The sequence below is a fragment of the Aquila chrysaetos genome, chromosome 5, assembly GCF_900496995.4.
Source record: "Aquila chrysaetos chrysaetos chromosome 5, bAquChr1.4, whole genome shotgun sequence".
Taxonomy (NCBI): Eukaryota; Metazoa; Chordata; class Aves; order Accipitriformes; family Accipitridae; genus Aquila; species Aquila chrysaetos.
In genome coordinates, this window is record NC_044008.1 from 28,547,597 (window position 1) to 28,572,596 (window position 25,000).

Here is a 25,000-nt window from a genome sequence, read left to right on the forward strand (position 1 = left end):
TCTCGGAGGTTTTCACATAGCTGGGCATACCACAGTGCCTCGTTTTTGCACAGTGTTATCATCTCATTATTAATGGACTTCCATCATTGTTTCTTACGTCAAGGGAATATGGGTCTAAGGAACGTGAATCCACCAGCAGTTACATTAGACATATGTTTAAAGTATTTCCCACCACTGCTACCAAAGCAGATTTGTTTAAAAGAGGTGTTAGCTTAAGAGAACACATACAGAATCACAGAGAATGGGGCTGGAAAACACCCCAAGAGGTTATCGAGTTCATCACTCTCTCCAGCCATGATAGACACTATCTAAAGTGTCTATCTGTTCGTTCCAACACTTCGGGACAAATTTACTAAAGGTGTCAAAAGAGGAATCCCAGCATTGTCAGTAGAGTTGTAGCTACTCTATTTCAGGATAACATGCGTTCTTTGTTTGCAAGGCAGCTACCTTTATAGCCACATATATGAATTTCCAATACCTGTTGTCATGTAAAGCTCTTCGGAGTAGAATATTGTCTAAGTAAAGTACATTTGAATCCTGAGCCACCTGAAGTAGTGAAACAGTTTTTGCTAAGAACTGTAGGTGAAAGAAACAGAGCAGATGGAGGGCATTTTGATGGAAAGAATAGTAAAAAATTATTGAAAGTTCAAAAATCACTAAGAGGTCAGCCCATCGCACTTTTTGTCTAATGGTGAGACAAATGAAGTTGTAAGAAAAAATGCACAGAGAAGAGGAAAAGAAATGAGTCTGTGATTTGGAACGCTGACAGACATCAAAGATCTTAAAGCTTAACTTCAGGTGAACGTGCAAAACTGAACAGATGCCATATCAGAGGAAAGGTAGCTTAGGCTGCAGATATGCCTTTACACATGTGTAAGTTGTCCGGCGCCTCTCTAGGGAATCCCAAAAGGCAGCTCTGTCTTCTAGAGGTGACAGCCTGAATTAATTACCCTTCTGAGCGATTCCCATTTTACAGCTGGGAAAACTGCACCATAAGGCCTGGTTTCGTTGTCATTGCCTACAAGTAGAAATGTGGGAGATACACAGCAGCCCAGCTCTTCCCCCATCACAGTATCCATTGCACCAGCTGTACAGGGAGATACAGCATAGTATCTTGCCCGAGAAAATGTAATTAATATCAGCAAAACTGTCTTCCCCTTACGCAAGAGAGGTCTCTCATGGTTTGTGCTTCATCTGAAGAGAAGAAGGAATTACATTGGCTAAGAGAGGATTTGGCAAGCTGAAGAAGTGGAAAAAGAATCATCTACCCTCTCCCCACAGCAAAAAATTACAAAAAGAGATAAAAACCCTGGAACCTACTCCCTCCTCTGTCTCCAATGTGTAAAGATTCAGCACTAGAAGGAGAAGAGCCCAAACTGCTGAATGAGGAATAGGGATAAAAGGCAAATAGAAAGTAGCTTCATGTGCTGTGCTGGTCATTTGAGACCAGTAAGGTTTAATTGTTGGTATGCAACAGGGAGGAAGTAAGCTAACAGTGCTGCTGGAGCATTTTTGCAGATAAATCTTGAATGAATATCCTGCTTCCAGGTTACTGCTGCCACCCAGAAGAGACACCCATGTTAAAGCCAGGAAAAGAGTTTAGACAGCGTCTTCTCTTTCCTAGTCAGGCAGTAGCACACAGTATCTGTCTGGAGCTCATTAGAACAAAAAAGACAGGGAAACGTGACTGTAAATTTGTAAGCAACTAAGATACTAAGAGAAATATGTTAGGACTGGAAATCAGCTTGATTCTGTGTTCAAAAGTAAGAGTTCCAGTGCTTTGCCTGACCTGTCATACTCCTTCCCACTGGCCAGCAGAAGAGAGAAAGAAAGCGAAACGAGGGTGAAAGAATAATGTGGAGACAATAGGATAACTGAAAGGCAGAACAAAGCGGGGGAATAACAACGGAGTAAGAAGGAAACAGGAGAGAAAGGTTTCGGGGAGTGTTGAGTTTGAAAAAGAGGATTGAGAGGATTAAGAGTAAAAAAGAAGAAAATTCTAATATCCTAGAAGGTAAGAAAGGAGAAAAAAAAAAAAAGAACTATAATTACATGACAATATGGGATTTTCCATATTGGATCACACCATTAGTCCATCATGTTATGTATCCTGACTGTAGTAGTGGAATGAGGGATTAAAGAAAGATGAACAAAACAATAATAATGCATCCATCCAACCAAGCAAAGGAGAGAATGATTTCCCTGGCCCTGCAGTAATCAGTTTGCATCCCAAAGCACAAGACTGGGTTAGTATTAGGAAATGTTATTAATGATCATAAAATTATATGGGATTTTTGTTTGTTTTTAAATTAACCCAGCCATTTTACTTGGCTAAATGAGTTCCTGCATCAGTGAATCCCTTGAGTTGACTGTCCTACTAGTTGCATTAAGTAGCCCTTCTTCTCCTGAGAGTGTAATTGCAGAGGGATCAAGCAGTCTGTATGTTATAGTAGGTACCACAATAGAAAATTTTTTACGTCCATTTCCCTATTTCCCTATCTGTTCCTGCTCCGACAGTTCCAATTTTCTTTCTTAATGGGTCATCATCAGCTTAAATTTCCTCTTTCGAAAATAACATCCTCGTGCATTCTGCCTGGGTGTTTAACTCTGCTTTGAGGTCTGCTTGATGATGATCCCGAGCCTAGGATGGTGTTTTGTAGTTTGCCTTCTGAGCAGTCATCTGCAGAAGAACACAAATAACTCAGAACAGGTTAATGTGACCTTTCCCAAAACGACTTATCTGCTGGTTCCTGGTGGAGGGTGGAGAATGAAGACAGAATTTGGGACCAAGTGTTCCTCGTCAAGAAGCAAGTAGTTTGAAAGTTACTTTTCACCATGGTTTAGAAAAGAAAATTCCCAGATTTTTCCACCTGGGAAGTATGGATATGAATTTGTTACTGAGCACAGGAAGGTTATAAAAATACCCAGGCTGCATAGAAGGTTATGTGAGCTGCTCAAAATAGAGAGCAAAAATGATGTTGCCAAGAGAGCAATTATCTTGCAGCCTGAGAATTGACAAAAAGTGTTACCCAGTAGGAGTATGGCAAACTATTATGAGTTCCCTTCTCTTCAAAACCACTAACTAGGATGATCTTCCCTATGTATTATTTTCACCTCCTTTCTCTGCTTTTGGTTATTAAACAAATGCTTTTTCAGGGATACACATATTTTTTTCTTTTTTAAACAGTGACATATTGCATTACTACCTCATCTATTTTATCACGCTCTGTCTATATCACAGAGACCAGCATAGCTGCCTTCCTACCACAACCTTTTCAGTGAGACCATGAAAGAGAGTGCCAATGTCTTTAGAGTGTGGCTGCATTATCATACTAGTGCAAGTGTCTTAACAAATCCTGGAAAGTGTAAGCACAGCTTCTTAAACTATTGTCTGAAAATTAATGAGTGACAACAAAATGCAAAATCAGAATCAAAAGCAGCCCTCTGCTTGATATTTTCACAGTGTCTAAAGCAAAACCAAGAGAAAGCATATTTTGAATTTTTGTTGTTGTTGTTAAATCTGAAGTCCAAAGCTAACACAGTATCATCAAATTCATTCCTGCTGAGTTCTCTCCTCCCACTCTCTGGCTGTCCCTGGTTTGTTTCGGTACTTAGGGTTAGAGGAGCAAACTATGTGAGATAGCACTGGATTTGTTTTTATGAAAAAGGCACCTATTACCTTTACTCTCACTGTCTTGGCAGTGGAGGAGCAGCTTCATGTCACAGGTATGGTTTTGTAACAGGAAGATACACAGAGTGAGAAAGAAAGAGAGTGTAAGTGAGAGATGGAGACAGACAAGGAAAGAAAGCAAGGGGATTACAGTAAATGTCTCTATAATATTTTAGCAAAATATTCTGGCTTCTTAAGTGCTCTGTAGCTTTGGTTTTATGAATGTAGAGAGAAAAAAAAGGCACTTATGAATAGTAAAAAGCATATATTTGCCAGAAAACATAACTTCTACTTTTCCGCTTTAAAGTTGGAGACTCTTCGAACAAACATTTTGTGAACTAGGCCTAAAACTTTTTATTTTTCAGGCTCAAACCAGAAATGTCTTTTAAGATTTATGGGTTTCGGTGTCTTTTAAAGTGTAAATTACTTTTTTGCTAATATCAAAATGACAGGCTCAGGAGTTTTTTTAAAAGATGGGACTGCAGCAAGCAATGCACAAGCTTCCCACGCTGTGCTGTCAGAAGGCCTCCATGCCATCTTACAACACCCTTGCTATTTCTGCCCTGACCCTCCTTCAAGCAGGAGCTGACAATCCTGCTAAATCATGTGGTGGGTTAGTGATGTGGGAAAATGTCAGCATGTGATTACAATAAATCTCCAAACTCTGTTTCACTTTATGTGACCCCTTCAGGATTCAAATTTAGAAGCACAATGTGGTGAAGATGAAGGAGAGATGTGCAGATTACATGTTTCGGGGTCAGCCTGACACGTGGAAAAGGGTTCACTCAAGGGGTGGATGTTCCCTCTGGGTTTTCCATTGGGGATGGAGGGGAAAGGGAAGAGAAACTTCAGTTTGAAGCAAGGGCTTCAAGGACATCCACTGGAAGAAGCTGAACTAAGAGGAAATACAGGCTGCCTCAAACGCCTGTGTGATCAGCAACTCCCACTTGAAGGGCAACTCCAGAAGTTGCTTCTGATAGTGCTGAGAGTTACCATCGCCATCTCTTCCCCAAAAGAATTTCCACCTTGGAATTCCTCTGATTTCCTGATTTCATCTTAATTCCCATGGCTGGTGTATATAAGCGAATTAAACAAATATAGTTCAAGTTCTCTACTGGACTTCACTGAATTTTCTTTGTTAAAAGACGATTTGCTTAGAAAACTTTTTCATTAAATCATTAACGTGTCAGTTATGGAACTGTACTTAGTTAATGGAGAGAGCCATCCATGTTGCTGTGAAGACTGTCAGATATTACATAGTCTGAATTTCCACGTATATTAATTTCACTCAAACCGTCTCAAGCCTGTTCTCCCTCTCAGGCATTTTGAGCCAAGCTGTGCAATCTGCAGAGCCTTAGAAACCTGAAACTACATGAGGTGGGTCATGGAGGCAGACATGGTCAAAAGTAAAGCTGGTCTCAGCTAGCAATGACCAAAGACCAGCCGTAAGGCTTTGAGCCAACACAGAAGTGGCGAGGGAAGCAGAGTGGGAGCCTGGGTAGGATGGCCAGGCGGATGGCCAGAGCCAGAGTGGCTGTATAAGATGTGGGGAGCCACCTTCCCCATTCGATGAAGGCTCTGTACAGTCAGCACGGCTAGAGCGAGGTGTAGGAGTTAAAGGACCATCTAGATAGTGGTGGACACACCGGTCACTGAGCAGCTCCTCAGAGGAGAGGAATGTGTTTCTGGGTGGGATGCAGGTGAAAGAAGCCTTTCCTTATCTTACCCATGCTAAGCTGTATTTGTGTTTGTGCTCCTTTGGCCTTTGGAGAAGAAAAGGCGTCTCACATACTGTGCTACCTTCCTTCCCAATTTGTGTGTATTGCAAATATTTTTTTAATTCAGTTGCAGGTCTGTTCAGGAAGTGAATAGTGTGTTTTGTTTTTAAATCTAGAAGCTACATGCTATAAAACATAAAATAAAATACAGCACCACAGGGAGCCCAGCTGCCACATAGAAAGTTGATCTCTCTAAAACCCTCTGGCCTGAAAGAAAAAAATGAGTTTAGACATTTTTATGGGATTTCTCCAGCTAAAGCCCACCTTCAAATCCCACTTAACTTAGTATGTTTACATGTGTCAAATTTTCATTACATAATAAACAAAAACATGTGTACAAATGTGAAGAAACTAAAATCAGATGGCTGGTGGACTGGAGGGAACTGTGATTATTCAATTCCCTGCTGATATCTTTCCAGAATGTCACGTCCAGCTGCAGATTTTGGCAACCTATAGCCACTTCACCATCCTCAAACAGCTCTTTGTATTTGACAAAATTGCCTTTCTTCTGCAACAATAGAGACTATATATTTTTTTAGAATTGGATAGCCTTAAAAGACTGATACCATTTCTAAATATCACTGGATTTCACTGTAAGGTGTTATTTTTCTGTAGTGATGTAGAAGACGCTTATCCTTACTGATCTTCTCACTTGCGGTAGTAGCAAATTAATCAGTATCATAATTATACTGATTCCTTTCCCACATACTATTACTGGAAATGGTCACACCCATACAAGACACTTCTGTGAGACTGGATGTGTGGACACGATGTAAACCTCACCAGCCACAGAGGATGAAGAACATGCGAATGGTCAAGCGATGCATGAAAATAATGCACAGCTTCTGGCCTGAAAGACGAACACAGAACCAGCAGCTGGAGCTGCTTAACTGGGGAACGGGGCAGGGGGGCTAGAGAGATGAGAGGGACAGAAGGACTTTGGGGAGCAGACTGATGCAGAAATGCCTGACCTCATCCTCCAGCTAAGGAAGCCAGTTCTGCATCAGCAGGGTACCAAAAGGTAAAAGAGTGACAAGACTAGGCTTAAAACATCTCAGGCATCAATCGCTCTTATTAATGTAGGTCACTAGATAATTTCTTGTCCAACAAGATGTGAAAGTAGCAAATCTCACAAGTCTAAAAATCACCCGGTCAGTACAAATACTACAGAAACAGAGAAACTAAGCTGCTATCAGACTGTCTTACTACAAAGGCTATTATTGTGGCAGAGTCCTTTTCTGAAATAGGGAATTTCAGCTTCTCAATGTATTTTTGGGAACTTGGTACAAACAATGGGGAAGTTTAACAGCACTGAAGTAATCCTGTGGCTCACATCTTCCATCGGACCTCATATTCAGTAACAGGTAAATTGCTGTTGTGGAATATGCTTGTTCTGCAGCTAAACAGAGATTCAGGTAAGAAGAGTTCTTCGCAAAGTGGTTTAACCAATTCTAAGACTGTCTAGAAATATTGGGAGATTCTTTTGCCTCTGTCCTGTGAAATGGTGACCAGAGACTTGTCTCACAGGGTTGCCCTGCAGTCAGGAAAACTTGGTGCTTATTCCCAGTTCTGACCAGGTCCTGTCCTTTTGGAAATTTCAGAGACAGTAAGAAATAAAAATTAATTTTTCATAATTTCTATCTGTAACAAGCACTGTCCATCTCTGCGGGTGCCTGTTTGCAGTAGCTTGACACAAACACAAAGCAACAGCAATGATTCATGTCAAGCTTAAGGTAACAGAGTAAAACTTTCCTTGCAGCACTTCTTTCCCCTGTCTAAAACAACAAATGTGCTGCCAAAATTATCCCAGTACCCAATGTACGAGCTCTTGATGAGCAGACTGTGATGAGGCAAAACAGTCAGAGATTTGGCTAAAAAAGGAAATGTTCTAGAAGTCCTTGATCGTCTCATCAAGACTGTGGGTAAAGGATAGCTGGCGGAGCAGCCTTAGCAGGACTGTCAAAATATCTCTGACAAAATTTTCCTCAAAAGAATATTAACAAAACTAAGCAGTCATCGGTAAAATCAACAACCCTGTCATGGATTAGAAACCAAAAGACAGAAAACAGAGCAAAAATAACATATCAAATTTCAGCATTGCAGAAAGTTAATGTTTAGGTATCTCGTGTTCCCTGATTGGGCAAATGATGCTGGTAGTCTTAGCAGCAGTATAAAAAAGAGGTGAATATTAGTATAATCAAGCAACGGATATCAATTTATCACTCCAGATAAATGCTCCACGTTTAGATAAACATGCACACATTTTTTATTCATGTTTACATGTAGGGTAAGACAGACCCCACTTGCTAGCCTCTGCCCACAGGAATAACTAAGCCATCTCATTTGCATGTAGAGATTTAACTTGGGTTTTGTAAACAAAACTGTATGTTAGAAAGACTGAAAAACACACCGCTGTATCTACTGAATGTCCTCAGGGCCTTAAGAAAGAGAGATGATTTCCACAAATCATCTGCAAAGAATCTTGTTTTCCTGGAACAAAATAGCGCTATGCACCATTTTACCATACTTAATGAAAACCCTGGGCTCTTGTTGCAAGTCTTTCTTGCATAAGGGGAAGGACCTCATAGTCCTTATAGTTCTTGCAGGGTTTGGTCCTCTATGCAGCCAAATTCAGTGGGTTGTGAAGGTGCTTGGTACCAGGCAGGAGCAAGCCTCTAACCCTTCAATTGTTAATAATGACATTTCCTTCAGGACTATGCTACGTCCATAAATTCTTCCAGCAAGAAAATCTAGCAGCCACTCAGGGAGAAACTATAGGACAATTGCAAGGGCCTCAACAGCTTTGAGGCAGTGAGAGTCCTTCACAAAACCAACTGTTCAGGAGCAAATCCCATCACCTCTCCACCTCCCCCTCATCACTGCCTTACACACACTAGCAGCAATCAATTGGCCCCCAGCTGGCAGGCACACTATTTTTTCTATTTAACAACCTCCAGGGTGGTCTCTTTCACTAATCCCCCAGGCCGTACAACAGAGCTGGAGCTGAAGTAGCTTCTGCAGTCAGCTGTTGGGAGGTACATAAAATGGACCAGCGATGCTTGTTGGCAATGAGGCATTCCTTTAAGTATTTTCCTCATAGCCCCCTCCCAAGCGCACCTTTACACTGCTTACATGTTATGCATTTGTTGCTTAATCTTTCTAAGATTAGAATGAGATTTAAAGGATGGATCAGGGCACTGCATGTAACATTTAACTGTAACACTTCTTTACCCTTAGGCTCGCAAGCATGTTTAACAATTGTTTAAAAACTTGCTGCTGAGGATTCTCCCACGTTAGGATGGCCATTCCCTGTGGTCCAGCTGAAGTGCTGCCCAAGCTGTCCAATGCAAGTTTAAGATTTCAGCACTACAGAAAAAGAAAAAAAAAGGCTTTTGAAGACACAGGGAAGTGGTTTTTTGTGCTTTCATTCATCTTTAGTTCTTCTGCTGAGAACTTCTGATTGTTGTTGTTAAATGCCATATGTACACAGTATATATTTTTAACACTGTGTTTCCTTGGATATATATTTATGGGCATATGTTCCCGTGTTATTTTTAGATACCAGGACAGCTTATAACTTCTGTGGTGTTGGGGTGTGCTGCCTATCCTCCACTGAGACACAGAGGACAAGTCCTGAGCTTGTAAATCTGCTTTTCTAGCTCAAGCCTTAGGCAAGGAAAGCAAGGAGAAAGGCAACAAAATATTATTTTAACTCCGGAAGCTTCCGGTACAAATCAAAGTGGAAAATGGAGACGATACACAACATAACAATTTTTAAATGAACCAGTTTGAAATATCCCGATATACCATAAGAAATGTGAGTCCGTGAATGCTTCCAGTGAACCGTGCTGTGGAGTGCCAAGCAAGCCGGCTCAGCGTGTGGAAGCAGGTTAACAGTACGGCACTCCACACGGGCTAATTTGCTGCTCGGAGTAAATACTGCTGCATTTCCGTGTGACCACTGCTCCTCACACCTGAATCAACTCCTTTAGCTGCAGAGATAGCACATCCCAAGGTAGCAGGTTACTAAATACGAGAGCTGGTGAAAGACATTGCAGGCCAAGGAGGTACTTTGGTGCTGTTAATCTATATAGTTGCTCTGCTACCACCTCTCCTAGGCATTTGGAGTGATGGATTTGGTCTGAGCTATGCACGTGTAACGTGTCGAGCTTCTACGTTTTCCTGTGAAGTAAAGTAAAACTTTACCGATCAGTCAGTGTCCGTAGAGTTTCCCTTTGTTCCCACAGTCAATGGGCGAGTAACTCCTAGTTTGTGCCTTTTGCTGTCCATGTGCTTTTTGCTTTTGTCTTCTTCACTCCACCTTGTTGCCCTTTTTTTGGTCTCAGAGTTGAACTTTTTCTCATCCTGGGAACTTTTTCTAGTACTCTTTAGGGAGATGAGAAGGGGGTCTTCAACACCAGCCCAAAAGAGAAAACATCGTGATCCTCAGAGGAAGGATTGCTCTTGCGTTCGGGAGCTGCAAGTCCCAGGAGCTCACCAATATGCTCCTTTCCCCTTGCAAACAAAAGATGAGTTTCCTGCGGACAAGGAAATCTCCTTTACCTCCTCGGAGCTGACAAGGCTGGAGTCAGCTCAGTGCCCACAGAGGGGTCCCCTTTGGCAGCAATGGGAAGCGTACCTTCTTCTTCCCGCGTGAGTACTCTCTCGATGGGACTTAAGCAAAGGCACAAAACTGACCTTTAAATCCTGGATATATTCTCCAGGCCAGCTTCTCACTGAGTAACTTCAGTGCCATGTGACATTAGCATCCCTTCGGTTCAGTGGTAGCTCAGAGACACACCGTCCCCGAGCAGAGCTCCCATTGATCCTCCACCCTCAGATCTGAAAACAGTGGGCTACGTTCTCAGATAGTTAAGCCAATATAGCTCAGTTACTTTATAGCATTTTATACGTGCTGTGGTCCTGGCCCATTTTTTCAGCTTTATGCTCTAATCACTTGTGTAAGCAGTGTCAGAATTTGGTCCTTGGAACAAATAATATCTTTTGAAAATAGATTCCTGGAAGATGAGGTAGAAATGTTTGATGCTGGTAAACCTTACAAAAGGATTTAAGTTAGCTAAGCTGATTGGAAGGAAAAGCAGTTAAAATCCTGATAGTAACATCAATGCATAAAACAGAGCACTCCTAAAATAAAATTAAAATAGGTCAGAAGTTTTCAAATTAATACTTTCATTCACTCTGTCTGCTGGAATAGGTTTTGTGGAATCACTCATCATTTTAATGCCCTTAATTCATCCCATTTAAGAACTAAATATTACATAAATTATTATCAAAGTTTTCTTGTACCACTTATCTTATTTTTAACAACTTAAGAACTATTACCAAATATATACACCACACACATTAAAATGTGCAGAGACCACAGAACATTTAGATTAATACTAATGAGATAATCCACCTGCCTATTTCACTGCACAACAGCTGCACAGATTTAAAAGGGTTCAATTAAACTTTATTCAGTGCATAGATAATTGATCCAATGTGGAGAATGATGTCACTGGTAGGTTAAAAAATATATTTTACCTTTTAAAATAAAATTGCTCCATTAGAAAAACTGGAAATATAAACCTGTCACATAAATCATTCTGGAAACTTTGTTTTATAGAGCAACAAAAAGAAGGAAAATGAAATAAAATCACAGCAGATACAACATACAGATGCCCATTATTTCATTTCCTCTCCAAAAGGGGCAATAGAAATCTAAATGAGACATTGCTGTTGCTCTCCTTCCATATGTGAAGTTCAATTAGTTTTTGGTATTTCACCATATTTTTTTTTATCTTTTATGACAGCTTCCATTTTCTTAAAGGTTTTGCCTCCCTACCCTCCACAGGAATGAAACACCACCATTTTCCTATTTTAATTATTAACTTTAGATGGCACCAAACTTGTGTAAGATGCTCTTTTAATAACTAGGGAGGAATTAAACTTTAAAGATCTGTCCTGCCCACCATCTGCCTGGGACACAGTAACGGTTGCTCTGGGAACCATGGGTGGACCAGAAGGACACACTCAGGCCTCTGCTCCAGGCTACTGAAAACAAAAGTACAACTTCTTGCAAAGTTTGTACCTCTTCATATTTATGGTAGTGGACTGCAAAATACATTACTTAATTTCTTGATACAACATAATGTTGCTTCTGACACTGCTAGTGGCAGTCACTAATCTATTCCATCTACTTCATGTCAAGACGATTGTCATGATTTAACCCCAGCCAACGGCTCAGCCCCACGCAGCTGCTCGCTCACTTCTCTCGGTGGGATGGGGAAGAGAGCTGGAAGAGTAAAAGTGAGAAAACTCATGGGTTGAGGTAAAGACAGTTGAATAGGTGAAGCAAAAGCCACGCACACAAACATAGCAAAGCAAGGAATCCATTCCCCACTTCCCATGGGCAGGCAAGAGTTCAGCCATCCCCAGGACAGCAGGGCTCCATCATGCCTGACGGTGACTTGGGAAGAAAAACACCATTGCTCCAAATGTCCCCCCTTCCTTCTTCTTCCCCCAGCTCTATCTGCTGAGCACGACGTCCTATGGTGTGGGATCTCCTTTGGGTCAGTCGAGGTTGGCTGTCCCGGCTGTGTCCCCCCCAACCCCTTGTGTCCCCCCAGCCTCCTCGCTGGTGGGGTGGGGGGAGAAGCACAAAAGCCCTTGGCTCGGGGTAAGCACTGCTCAGCGATGACGGAAACATCCCGGTGTTATCAACACAGTTTTCAGCATAAATCCAAAACAGAGCCCCATAGTAGCTAGTATAAAGAAAATTAACTCTATTCCAGCCAAAAACAGCACAGCAATACAATCATTATTAGAGAGAAAGAAGGATGAAAGATAATAATAATCTATCCACCAAGGCATTAAGAGTTCCCATCCTTACAACATTTTGGTGGCTATCCAGAGTTGGCATTGAAATAATAACAACTTTAACCTGAGACTGTCAAAGTGATTTACTTTGAAAGGGGCTTCTACAGAGAGAAACTGAGGAAAAGGTGATTTAACCCTCATATGCCATCAGTAACAGGTTTCTCCATCGCAAAGGGAACTTTGAACAACTTTCTTCTCACTCACTAGCATGTAGTATGCTCACCAATGTGATGAGGCTACGTTCTTCCTGCTTATTTCAGGGCCCTTTATCCTTCTGGCCGCGTGAGGGCTGACCTGGAGATGCAGCTGTTAGATACGCTCACAACACCTGAGGTGCTTTCCAGCAAAGCCAGATGTCCACAGTCCCCACTCCTGCCAGAGGTGGGATATTCTACAGTGCTGCTAGTGCACCCCAAAGTGATGGGGACTTTGGACCTGGTTTCTTGACTCACTTGCGCAACATATCTCAGTCAATCAAGGTTGGAAACAAATTTTATCAAACTGGACTAGTCACTGGATCATGATACTCTTTAATTGTTACGGTACGATATGTGACAGTAGGTATGTATCTGCTTTCCGCTGTGCCTGTAAAACTTACTATTGGTCTGACTTTAAATAAGCAAAACAGTACTTAGAAAAGTAGTCCTACAAAAACAGGGTATTTTTGTTAGCTGTGTACAGCTGTGTACATGTTAGACCGGTTTCTGGCAAGTGAAATAGGGTAAGCAGGAATGTCAACTGCATGCCTGCACCATGTGCAGAGGTGAAGATACATATAGAGTAAATCACACTCCACAAACTTTAAGCAGACCTCACCGAGATTCCTTGTCTTATCTATGATTTTGGATTGTTGCCTCACAAAATTTAGTGTAATTAAAGTTATGGATATATTTCAGACAGACAGATATACACACATATTAATATACATACACATAGTACAGTTCATTATTCTTGACTGTGAGGGCTTATGACTATTGACACTGTCAATTTTTATCTCATTACTCATCACTGCTTACTCTGAGTGCTAACAGTATATTTCCACGGAGTTTGTGTGTGCTGCAATGTAAATTCTGACACTGCCGGTGTCAGTCACTAATCTACCTCATTCAGTTCATGTCAAGATGATACATCACAATGCTCAACAACTGTCATCCCTGCTTTAAATAGATCTACATTTTTCTCAACTTTACAATTAAATATACATATATATATGTATATTCGGTTCCACAACAAGTTCTGCTTTTACAATATGACCATGAAAGCCAACCTAAATATTTTCCAAAGCAATTACTTGGTGGGGTGGGGGTTTTGTTGTTTTGTTTTGGTGTGGTTTTTACAAAACACTTTAGAAAACTGAAAGCAAACTGAAGAAAATCCAGACATGTTTAAATTTGTTTATAGGCCCAGATTTTTTCCCCCCAAGCATAAAAAACTTATTTTCTCTCACTGAATTGCCACTTCTCCGTGCTTACTAGCACTGGTTTGTAGCATTTCCAAATTGATGTTTAATAATGCTTACAAATATCACAGGTTTTCAGTATCATTTTAAAGGAAAACCTACTCTTGGTACCATTTAATCTTCCTCCTTTTCCGGAGTTACTCCTCTGCGTCACCATTTCTGTGCTTTAGTTCGTGTTATTCCCTACGGAAAGCCCAAACTATGTTTATACGTTCTTCTGCTTCACAAATGTTACTATATTTTTGTTGTAGAGCTCCTGATGATATCCTCTATTCTTCCTTCACCTAAATTTATCATTCCATCTGCCTTTTGTGCTTCAATATTCAGTTGCCTCTTTCTCTTGCCCTGGTCTGGCCGGCAGTCTGTTTGGGCAATTGGGTGCGTGTGGTTGTTTTAGCCGATGCTGCAAATAAGAGGCTCTGTCTGCCGCCGTACCGGGGCCCCTGCAGCTGGAGTTTGGAGGCTGAGCGCTCCTCCGAGGGCCAGGACCAGGGACCGCGTTCAGGTGAGGGACCCCACACCAGCGCTTGTGCCTCTCTGCCTGCCTGCGTCGGCCCAGCCGTAAACGGGCTCGCGTTCGGATCGACAGGGAACAAGAGCGGGCAGAGGGTCTGTCGGGCTCTCCTTTGTACTGACGGGGGCTAAGGAGCGTGGAAAAGGGGAAAAAAACATAGAGGAGGCTAGCGAGAATAGGTAAGGTCACGAACCTATAAAAGTGATATAACATGGATGTTACATACGTGTACGTTTCTGGTGAACCTGAGTTCCCAGCCAAACTATCTGCATATAAATGTGCTCCAAGAAAGCGTACTAAGGTTTCTCATCCTTTGCAATTCTAAAAGGCAAGTTGCTGTGATATGAATAGCCTGGAAAAATATGTGTTTTAACAATTTTTTGAACTGTGCAAATGTGATAAAATATCTTTCTCTCTTTTTTGTCTTTTTAATTTTTCCCATTCACATTCAGCTGGGGTTTAGTCCTCAGCAAGACTAGAACCTTGAATGTTTTAAAGAAATGAGATTTTGAAATAGAGAAGCTATAAATAATGGACAATTTAGTGCTGCAGCTGCACAATATAACTACTATCTCTCATTTTTTACAGCAAAAGAAGTTGCATTGATCTGGACACAAACAGACTTAAGCACACGAAAATCTGTGGTGCACATGAAATGGATATGGTTGAATCTATTCCAATTATTTCATTGATTATGTGCATTTATTCTCCAATGTATGAACTTACACATGTATGAGAAGTTCAGAGAAATGCATTCAGTGCCTAGCAGGATTTTCAAAATAATCTAACCTTTGAAAACCCCATTGGGAGCCTACCTACATTTTTAAATGCCTAAATTTGCTTTAAAGCCTGGTCCTCTGCAACCATAATATTGTCCTCATATAAGAATGCGCAACATGGTGTTTGAATCTTCCTCCAAATTTGTGTGGCTTTCTGACACTGCACGCTTAATAAAATAAACATAAGGGGAAAGCGAAGACCAGTTTTGTTTTCATACTGATTTATAGAAGAATCCATTAAAACATGCATGTTATCTGTGCAAAGTAAGCATAAAAAAAGGTAACATGCTGATCTTTCTTTTTGCTCATTTTGCATAACTGAAAAGACATAATGATAAGAAAGAGCAATGGCGATTTAGTCCATTGATCTAACAAGTAAGTGCCTATTTACAATGGACTAAGCAATATCACAGGTGGAATTTTAGGGAGAGCAGTAATTCTGTTCTAGTTAGCATAAGAAATTCAAAATAAGTTTGTTTATATTAATGGAATTACTTAAATCCACCGGATCGCTAAAAATAGCCTGGTTTTTCATGGTGTAACTGAGAACAGGATTTAACCCATAAAGCTAATTTAACTTTATGGATGAGCACACACAACACACAAATAATAATCAGGAAATCGAGAAGTCATATTTCCCATGGCAAACATAACTCATATAGATTGCAGAGATGTAGATTATATGAATGATTAAAATGTAGCAGTAATAGGAAATACTACCTATGTACATGGAGGTCAAATTTTAATTCCTGTGGGAACCATAACTTTGAATTTTCTGACATGTGTATTTAAATTTTCAGACATAATGTTGATTTTCATGTTGAACATAATTTAGTTTTTGGAATCACACGTACCGTCCCCACACTACTCGGTTCACCTCTCGGTAAAGTGTGCTTTTGAAGTAACAGTGTATAATATGATAGCTCTGGCATAGCTCTGATTAATTGAGCTGCTGCCTAGGAGTTATATACACACCGCTTGATACCTAAAAATCCGGTCTGCTTTGAGTGAGGACTAGATTATCACTACTTATTCCTCTCATGAGCAAATAAACCTAATGGCAGTGTTATGGATTCGGGAAAGGTTTCAGATGCAAACGTGTTAGGCTGCACAGCTAAGACATACATATATCCTTTATTTAGGATGACAAAAAACTTAAACATATCTTTCAGTACTGTCTCATACAAACACAGTACATCACTAGCCTGGACACCAAGTTATTTAAAGCTATTATTTAGTACCATAATAAGTAGCAATTTAAATACAAGGTAAAATCATTACATTGTCTTGTTTACCACTGATGTTAATGTCAAGCTGACGTGTAATACTCAAAAAAAGGCAGCCTATGATTTGTTATCATTAAACTGTCAGTTCTGTCATGTGTTAGGCATAGATTCATACTATACTTCTTTCAGCATATCACTTTATTTTCTATCAGTCAAAAACCGAAGTGTTTTAATTGTGTCTCTGCTATTTTTCTATTAACTGTTTCGTGCATTTTTTCTCTGGCCTTTTAATTGCAGTTTAATAGTGGTCATTAACACATTAAGGGGTGTTAGAAGAACATTTGAAGTCCTCTTGACTTCTACCAAAGTTGACACTTCAATGCTAGAGTAATTTCAGCTATTCATTTATTTAATAGTGACCTATGCAAATGTGGAACCATGTCATTTTACAAATTGACTGTAATAATTAACTAGAAAGGCAGAGTAAAATGAAACAGGTTATAATTAGAATAAAACTGCTACAGTATTACGTCAGCTAGAATAAAATAATCTCAAATGATTAAATTGGTTTCAATTATTAAGAATCAGTTTAATGTACCCACTGTTCTGATTTTTTACATTTCTCTTTTTTGTGTGCATTAGATGTCACCTCATACAATTTATGCATTTTATTCATCTTGGTAAAACAGGCATTACAAAAGTTTAATTAAGTAGTAAAAGACTTCATATTATTCCGTTGAATTCTAAATTAGTTGCAGAGAGAAATGATAGTGCATAGTACATACCATTCATACACATTTCAATTAGATGCATCTATTGTTAGCTAATATTTCTCTACTCCGGTGTATAGATAGAGGTACCGATATAGAGGGATATGTAGGTATACACACAGAAATAATGGTGTTGGCTCCCACAGTATGTTTTTAACTCACATGAACAATACAATTTTCAACTATATTATTTAGATCTTTATCTTCAGGGCACTCATATCACTATTCATGATAAATATGGAATTTTAAAATTACATTTTCCCTAAAACTTTCACCTTGCTTATTCAGTTGTTCATTTTACAGATTGTGCATATGTAGACAAATACGCAGATAGACGTATATATGTGTATGCTTGTAGGTACATACAAGCCTATGTGAGACAGATAGACATATTTGATAATAGGCAGCATATACAAAGTCATATGTTGAAACCAAAACATTATTTTGATCCCACTTTTCAACATAGTGGTATATCGGCAAGTCTGTTTTCTTTGGCTCTACTTGCTATCTGCTTGCCATTTGTAAATTCAGCTTTGAGCATGCTGCAAATTAATGCTATACATATGGGCAGTGGGGTGGCCAGCTTCTGCTTTAGAGCTGTTATATTTAAGATGCATTGATTTTCTCCTTTCTACTTATATAGTTTAAAATTATTGTTAATTAAAATTAGACCTTTTTTATTTGAACAAGTCTTACTGTATTGCTTGCTGGACCGATCAAGTACCTTCAAGAATTATGCCTTTCATCTTTAACATTTTAGTTCAACTTATAGAGCTTGTTTGTTTGTTTCCAAATGATGTCTCTGGAAAGGAAAATACCCTTAACAAATTCCTAAACAAGAGTAAATGATGTCTCACCAGCCAACAAATATCAACTCCAACACTTTTTGTATCTTCTCTTGTCCGCATAAGCAGAACCCTGGGGAGCCAGGCCAAGTTGTTGACAGTAGTTGATGCAAAGGCTAGAGAAAAAGTGTGTCCAGTGATGGAAATGATGGAAATGCGGCAATGGTATTTCAGTGTCTTTACCAAAAAAGAGACAATTTGTCATTGTTTGAGCTCCATGTTTATCTCCACATAAATCACCAGTGACATTCCAGTAATAAATAAAGCGCGTGCATTTGCCAGTGCAGACAATCCATATGTGTGAATAAATTGTTATAATTTTGGTGTGACAAAACCGTAGTCTGTACTCCTCATAAAGATGCAGTCCTGTGTCAGTCTTATCCCCATCTGCTGTGACTTCTGTGTGGATCCTTCAGAAAATCCCTGTTCTGCAGTGAGGCTACAATCTCTGATGCTAAGGTTTGTAACTATATATCAGACTGTAGGATCATTGGCTAAAGTTACTGTTTTAAAATATATTTCTCATTGCTCCTCTGATGTATTGAATTCCAGCAGGGGTAGTTATATCAGTAACTGAGTGCTTGTGTGCTGTATTCATTATGGTTTTGACAGGACTTTTACAGTCTCCCTTAAGCAGTAGTAAACAGTGTTATGTGAAACGTCAGTGATGTCAGGAGCATTTTTCTGTGCAAGCATCTTTATCAGTAGAAATGCAGTGATGGATTTTTTTGAAAAACATTATGGTGTGCAAAAAAATTGGTGATCATGAGATGCTATCATAATCAGAACTGGTTTTGGAAGAAAGGAACCTTACTGGTAAGCTTGATGTTGGTTTCAGCATAACAAGCCTAGAGGGACAAAACGCTGTTAGCAACCTACACCTCCCACAGATTTGGTTACGAAATCGATTGTGCTCCATGGCATCTCAAGATCACTAGAAGTCCTGAAGCTCCAGGCAGGTAGCTTCTGCCCCAGCTTCCCAGGGAGAGGTTCTGGGAACCCAGGAACCTTTGACCACAGGCCACCAAACAAGCTGTTGAAAATCCCAGAGACTTTAGCTTCATGAGGCTGGATGCTGACACAAGAGAGGAAGTTTTCCATCTTGTGAAGGAGCTTTCTGGCCTATCTGTCACACTTGCTAAGAACACTTCAACACATTCCAAACGGAACTAGACTTCTTTTTATTGTATTGTAATTAATATTGTGCAGTTGCAATAATGTATTTATTATTAATTACATTTTCCAAATGTAATTAAATTTCTTTGTGTGGAACAAAGACAATCAGGAGATCGCAATTAACTGTATTTCTTCCAAAAAAATAATTGATATGGCAGATTATGGTAACTCAGTGCAAATAACCCATTCCTGTATGTCTTATAGCTGTTAAGTATGGATAATTTACATAAATAGTTACTTTATACTAGACCAATTGCTTTGCAGAACTTTGTGATGCATTTGCTGGAAATTTGCTTTTTGAGTGTTTCCTACCACATTTTTGCAAACATCAAACAGCCCAAAGATGGCATACATAGGAGTTTGAAAAATGCATCTCAACTTCTCAAAGAAATACAGGAAAAGAAATATTGACGTGTGCAAACTATGGAATAATGTATATAGAACTTTACAAGAAAATAGTCTAAAGAGAATTTGGCAGTCTTTGTATAAAAGAATGGGGAAGACTTGACTATCGTGTGACTGATGTGTGGCGGGGATGTCCAGTGGCTATAAGAGGAAGCTGACAGGCAGACTGACTGGGTAACATTGCTGTTGAGCCTTTGGCAAATCATAAGATTTTTTTCAGTCTCCAGTCTACAAAATACCTGTAACCCACTCCTCACCCAAAAAGAACCATGAAACAGGCCTTGTGTCAGTATGTCAGGGAGGATTCATCTCTTTCGACTTTAGTCAACTTAGAATTTGGCATATGATCTAAACTTGTCTTAGCTCCTTTTATAGAATCACAGATTAATTTATGTTAGAAGGGACCTCTGGAGGTCCTTTCCTGCTGCTCAGTGTCAGTGGAGAATGAAAGACAGCTACTCTGAGCCATAACAGCTAACTTAGCTTTTAGGCAGCTGTAGGACTTTGTAATTTAATGACGGGATTTAGTTTAGATAACCTAGCCTCCTCTAAATGACTTAGTTTTAGTTCAACTCTACTATTTCCAACATTCAGCCATAGCATGGAGTAAAAAGAGCCTACCTATCCTGTTAGCTACCCTGAAAGTTACTCAGTTCCTGATTTATCGCTTCCATGCCAGACGGAAAAGGAATATAAAATTAATCACATGTGTTGGCTCAGCAAATGTGTGTTACAGTATCTCTAAGATCTTGGCTGAACAAGACCTGCATATGTTGAAGGGAAAGAAATCAAAATAAACCTCTCTGAGACCAGTTTCTTCTTTTTCTTTCCCTAATTAGTTTAAGGGAGAGAAAGCAAGAGAAAAATGTAGGCTATGAAATGCTCCAGCCAGGAGAAGAGAAGCAACAAAACAAGGATCCCGTTAAACAATACTACTGCTGCAGCTCATCCTTCAGAGTGCTGGTAATCTGCAGCTCACTCCACGTGGGCCCACAGCTTTCACCCCTACAGAACACCGTCATCAGTTACGTCATCCCCTCGTCCATCAAAGCTTTCCTGCTCTTCCCTCTAGAAAACTGCCCTCTTTGTGAAGTATTGTCTCGTTAAACAAAATTGAACTCTCTACTCACAAAAGTCCTTATACTGCATCACCAAGAAGGATGGTAGAAGAAACACTCACTTACAAAAACAGGAAATGGGAAAGAGAACAATCTGTAAACCTTCTTTATCCTATGACAACTCAAACAACTCTTCCTATACTAGTTTATACTAATTGCACCACTTGACTGTCAGAAATTAATCACTCCTTCTTTGCTTTGTCCATTTTTTTTGCAGAATCTCTAGGGATCTTCCAACTTTACCTATCTAGCAACCATCACTTTGAATTCTTTGCACAAGCTACCTTCATTGATCCATCATACTTATGTGTCTTTTCATACTTTTTCATACTCTTCCATGGCCAAAAATAAAGCTAAAAAATCTCCAAATCTCTTTTCCTTTTTCAATAATCCTATTATACCCATCTTTAACAGTTACAATGTCTTCCTTATAACAGATGTCTGGGAGTGGAGTCACCAAGTTCAACAGTACTGCTTGCTAGACTAAGCGGTAAACTGCAGGAGTTTTGGAGAGTTCCCAACTGGACTATCAGCTGAGGTCTCTACAGACTGAAGGAAAACACATGGGGCATGAGACAGGACCACCTTCCCTTTCCTCCATTTTGCTTGAACTTGTAGTGAGGTAATAGTTGCGCACCTGTAAAGAGCAATTTGCTATTGAATGAAAAGGTTCTTATAAACATGACTTGGACTGAAGTGGGTGGGCTCGTACAAGCAGTGCTGGCATGCTTAGATTTATAACACAGTCATGGCGTGACAGGAGTCCATGGCATTTATAAAGATGGAAGAATTGGGTTTTCTCCCGGCAAACATTATTCTCATTCTGGTTTTTTTTCCCCATAAGAACTTGTCTGTTACATAAAGCAATTTGTCTTCAGAAACAGCAATAACATCAATGATGGGTGGCATCATAGATTGTCCTTCTAGTATAAGTTTCATTGATGAAGTGAAAAAAGTTGTTTGTAGCTACAGTACCGGTTGTGGTTACTAGCTTTTTCCTTTTGTAATTCCCATTTCTCAACTTCATACGAGATTGACACTAAGCTTTGTCACTGACAGCATGCCTATTTCAGTGACATTCACACAAAGAAAACGTGTGAAAAACTGAAATGAGAAGGTTCTGTTTGTAGATTGTTGTAATGCAGGAAAATAAAATATGTGCTGAATGTGACTAGGCAGAACTTTAGAAACAAGAATCCTATTAGTTCTTTCCTTTTTGCTAAAGGCATATTTGACTTTGCTGTCAATAGCACTTGCAACAGTGAAACAGAAAGGAAATGTGTACCCAAATTGCTAAACTTTGACTACTGGCTCAAAATATAGGTGCACATTTGGATATTAACGTATTTTTCTGGCAATGCGTATACAGCAGAACTGATTCTCACAGTCGTGATGAATGATAGTATGCAAAATTTAAACTTGTTTCCAAAATTTACAGCTATTTTTATCAAAGGCTAAACCCCAGCTATGAATGTGAACATCCACAGATTCAGTCCGATATCCAATATGACTCCAGATGAGTCCATCTCTCTGTATGATCTTCTTCTGTATTTCTATCTTCCAGTCTCCTTGATTCTTTTTCTTGATTTGCACATAGTATTAGCCTGCCATTTAACTTTAATTTTTTAAGCTAACTAGAAAGAAGGGGCTGAACAAATATTGGAAACATTTTCTTTGAGTATCCATTTGAATTAAACAGCCAGGTAACATTTGACCATGTTTGTGACCCTTTCATGTTTGCTTTTCATGAATTTTCAAGTGTTTGATCTCTGTTAGGGAATGGATTAGCAAAAAGCAAATTTGTAATTCAAATGCTGGAAACTCCACCAGCACCAATTTAAAATTGTATATTCAGATATTATATTTGAAATTTGAAATTCACATTGATTTGATTAATGAAGTGAGTTGCAGCCAGCTCATGTGCCTCTGAATGCCTGTTATTTCACCTGGGGAGGAAAGTGATAAGGTCTTTTCAGCAATCTTTCTACCTAAATCTGATCCTGTTTTTTCAGTCCTGTTTGTGCCTTGGTGCGATTTAGTGCAGCCTCCAGGCGGTTCTAACTTCTTCTGGTGGTTCTAACTTCAATTATGAAAGCCACCAACACTGCTACTATGCTGGGTTGGTGAGCAGATCAAACTGGACGAGCTGGCATCTGGGAAAAGCAACTCATGTCAGTGAAGAAGGAGATGTGCGACTTAATTATTTGTAATTTTGGGATGGAGTGTAGCAGCAATATATTTATTGATTCTAGTAGTTCTTACCTAATTAACAAATGTACAGTTTCACAAATAGTTCAGGAACATTAAAGAAGTGACATTTTAAGACTAAATTATTCATTGCAAATTATTCACTGAGTTCTGATAGCACAGATAGATGAGATGGGCTGTTCCTTTCATCTTTGTTGTCTTGCAAGGATGAGTGCCAACTGTGTGCTGTCACTTGACAGAATGTGAAGGATGCGCCAAAACCACGTTCCCAGTGAAATACAAACAGTGCAGTCGTACTTGCTGTGTTCTGTATACATGACTGTTCAAGCAGTAAAGCATGTGAAACGGATGAACCTCAAAACATTTCTGAAGCTGAGAAGTCTCATAAGATGACTTTTTTTTTTTAAGATTGTTTTTTAATGCATCTTCTCTTGCCACCCATTCTGCCCCTGGGACAATCAGTTAGCTAATATCCATGGGGAAAATGGTCTTTCCTACTATGCACAATAACTTCACATTAAAACTTCAAAGCTGTTTAAAATACACTAAGAGGAGTTCTAATTTATTCTTTTTTCTTTCAACACTGGCAAAACCCCTCAATCTCTGCATTTTTCTATCAAATTCACTGCCTGTCCCCTCTTTCTCTCTCTCTTTTTTTTTTCCCCCTCCCCATGGGTGTGTTTGCTAAAGGACCAACATACTCAGGAGCATATTATCTAGGGACAGTGGAGGATGTCAGAAGGAACTGACCTTCATAAAAAGGCTGTTTTCTGTCCTGTATACAGTCTCTATTTTTCATACTAATTGCTTTTTCTCTGTCAGAATTTATCCCTTTTTTTTCCTGGGGAAAAAAAAAAAAAAAAAAAAAAGAAAGAAACAGCGATCTCCCTCCAGCATTTATTGATATAATGCTGAGATCATCACATCAAGGCTGCTGTGCAAGGAGAGGAGGAAGAGGGGAAGGGGGAGATGCAGGATGGCTTGCCCTGGCCCCCCGTTTCAGTGGGCTGGAGGATACTCCAGTTGGTTATGTTATGAGCCATCCTTTACCTATTGGAGCAGCTCTCCTGGCTCCAGAAGACTGCTCTGGTGTAATTACTGTAACACCAGAAGGACAACTATTTTATAAATAAGAAAACATAGGCAAATAGATGGTAAGTGAGAAGCTGAGGGCCATATGTGGATTTTTCAGAACTACCAGGAGCAGAAAACGCAACCTGAGCTACAAACACATTTCTGTTCCATCAGTGAGCAGGGAGCTCGTGCTCTGGTGTATGCCATTCTTTCCAGCTGAGTTTCAGTCCAGTGATATATGCAAAGGATGGATTAAGACTTTTAAAAATTATTTAGAGCTGTTTTAAAAAGTGGGCATGAATGTGTTAATACAGAAGGCTTTTCTTTTCTTCAGCAGAGTTCCATAAACTACTTGTGTTTGTTTATTACTGTGAAACCATTCCTCGGAATCGGGCAGTTACAAGATTGTTGGCTCAAACAGGTTTAGTTGATCCAAGATTTTCCTGTTAAAAGCTTAGATAAGCTTGAATCAGCAAATACTGTCCATCATCTTAACACATGGACACAAAGGGAGAAGTTTTAACAAGCACTGGCTGAAGTGGGAAAAGCTAAATGTAATAGATTATCCAGCTGAAAAAACAGACTGGAAATTTACTTTAGAAAACTCACCTTACAGAGTTTCGCCTAATAAACCACATACATATGCTGTACTAAATCTCATTTGATTTCAAAGAATCATCACAGAGAGCTATTTTACTCCTATTCCTGATAAAAATTTGGTCCTGCTCTAAAAGAGTGTATACACTAGCTATAAACATTGTTTCTTCTGTTTTCCTGGGCTTACCTTTTTGTTCTGAAAGGCTTCAGAAGCAAAATAGGTGAACTATTTGGGACAAAATCTGAGCAAACTTGAAAGTGAACCAAACCCCAAAAGATTTCTCCTTGAACTGTGAAAGTATACAGTTAATTTTTTTTTTCCAACTTACTTCTTGTTTTCACACACCTCCAAAATTGCAGGTTGTATTTGGCACTGAAAGCGGGAGCATGGAAAACAATGGAAAAGTTTGTTCCTAGTGAATTTCCAGACCAGCTTTGCAGGCTCAGAGAGATGGACAGCTTGAATACGTATCAGACTGCAAGCAGGTTATCTGACCTAAAC